Raw genomic sequence first — 2,620 nt, 5'->3', positions numbered from 1 at the left:
TTGCGTCGAGATTCAATACATCGTCCTGAAGCCGACTTGTCTCCAAGGGTCTAATGCTGCCTCGGGAACCTTACGTTCGTTCTCTTGTAAGTCTAGATTTTCGAATCCGATGCAAAAATGATTGTTAATTGTAACGTTCAGGGCCTCCTAATGACGATGGGACTCTCAAATTGCGTCGAGATTCAATACATCGGCCTCCAGCCGACTTGTCTCCAAGGGTCTATTGCTGCCTCGGGCACCTTATGGTCGTTCTCTTGTAAGTCTAGATTTTCGTTTCCGACGCAAAGATGATAGTTAATTGTAACGTTCATGGCCTCCTAATGACGATGGAACACTCAAATTGCGTCGAGATTCAATACATCGGCCTCCAGCCGACTTGTCTCCAAGGGTCTGTTGCTGCCTCAGGCACCTCATGGTCTTTCTCCTGTGAGTCTAAATTTTCGAATCCGACGCAAAAATGATAGTTAATTGTAACGTTCAGGGCCTTGTAATGACGATGGAACACTCACATTGCGTCTAGTTTCAATACATCGGCCTGCAGCCGACTTGTCTCCAAGGGTCTATTGCTGCCTCGGGCACCACATGGTCCTTCTCCTGCGAGTCTAGATTTTCGAATCCGACGCAAAAATGATAGTGAATTGTAACGTTTAGGGCCTCCTAATGACGATGGAACACTCAAATTGCGTCGAGATTCAATACATCGGCCTCCAGCCGACTTGTCTCCAAGGGTCTATTGCTGCCTCGGGCACCTCATGGTCCTTCTCCTGTGAGTCTAGATTTTCGAATCCGACGCAAAAATGATAGTTAATTGTAACGTTCAGGGCCTTGTAATGACGATGGAACACTCAAATTGCGTCAAGATTCAATACATCGGCCTGCAGCCGACTTGTCTCCAAGGGTCTGTTGCTGCCTCGGGCACCACATGGTCCTTCTCCTGTGAGTCTAGATTTTCGAATCCGACGCAAAAATGATAGTGAATTGTAACGTTTGAACGTCCTAATGACGATGGAACACTCAAATTGCGTCGAGATTCAAAACATCGGCCTCCAGCCGACTTGTCTCCAAGGGTCTATTGCTGCCTCGGGCACCTTATGGTCGTTCTCCTGTGAGTCTAGATTTTCGAATCCGACGCAAAAATGAGTCTTAATTGTAACGTTCAGGGCCTTGTAATGACGATGGAACACTCAAATTGCGTCAAGATTCAAAACATCGGCCTGCAGCCGACTTGTCTCCAAGGGTCTATTGCTGCCTCGGGCACCACATGGTCCTTCTCCTGTGAGTCTAGATTTTCGAATCCGACGCAAAAATGATAGTTAATTGTAACGTTCAGGCCCTCCTAATGACGATGGAACACTCAAATTGCGTCGAGATTCAGTACATCGTCCTCCAGCCGACTTGTCTCCAAGGGTCTATTGCTGCCTCGGGCACCTTATGGTCGTTTTCCTGTGAGTCTAGATTTTCGAATCCGACGCAAAAATGATAGTGAATTGTAACGTTCAGGGCCTTGTAATGACGATGGAACTCTCAAATTGCGTCGAGAATCAATACATCGGCCTCCAGCCGACTTGTCTCCAAGTGTATGTTGCTGCCTCGGGCACCTAATGGTTGTTCTCCTGTGATTTTAGATTATCGAATCCGACGCAATAATGATAGTTAATTGTAACATTTAGGGCCTCCTAATGACAATGGGACACTCAAATTGCGTCGAGATTCAATACATCGTCCTCCAGCCGACTTGTCTCCAAGGGTCTAATGCTGCCTCGGGAACCTTAAGTTCGTTCTCTTGTAAGTCTAGATTTTCGAATCCGACGCAAAAATGATTGTTAATTGTAACGTTCAGGGCCTCCTAATGCCGATGGAACACTCAAATTGCGTCGAGATTCAATACATCGGCCTCCAGCCGACTTGTCTCCAAGGGTCTATTGCTGCCTTGGGCACCACATGGTCCTTCTCCTGTGAGTCTAGATTTTCGAACCCGACGCAAAACTGATAGTGAATTGTAACGTTCAGGGCCTTGTAATGACGATGGAACTCTCAAATTGCGTCGAGAATCAATACATCGGCCTCCAGCCGACTTGTCTCCAAGGGGATATCGCTGCCTCGGGCACCACATGGTCCGTCTCCGGTGAGTCTAGATTTTTGAATCCGACGCAAAAATGATAGTTAATTGTAACGTTCAGGGCCTCCTAATGCCGATGGATCACTCAAATTGCGTCGAGATTCAATACATCGGCCTCCAGCCGACTTGTCTCCAAGGGTCTATTGCTGCCTCGGGCACCTTATGGTCGTTCTCCTGTGAGTCTAGATTTTCGAATCCGACGCAAAAATGAAAGTTAATTGTAACGTTCAGGGCCTTGTAATGATGATGGAACACTCAAATTGCGTCAAGATACAATACATCGGCCTGCAGCCGACTTGTCTCCAAGGGTCTATTGCTGCCTCGGGCACCACATGGTCCTTCTCCTGTGAGTCTAGATTTTCGAATCCGACGCAAAAATGATAGTTAATTGTAACGTTCATGGCCTCCTAATGACGATGGAACACTCAAATTGCGTCGAGATTCAATACATCGGCCTCCAGCCGACTTGTCTCCAAGGGTCTGTTGCTGCCTCGGCACCTT

Source organism: Schistocerca americana, unplaced genomic scaffold, assembly GCF_021461395.2.
Source record: "Schistocerca americana isolate TAMUIC-IGC-003095 unplaced genomic scaffold, iqSchAmer2.1 HiC_scaffold_50, whole genome shotgun sequence".
NCBI classification, from domain to species: Eukaryota; Metazoa; Arthropoda; class Insecta; order Orthoptera; family Acrididae; genus Schistocerca; species Schistocerca americana.
Note: the sequence above shows the minus strand (reverse complement) of the source record.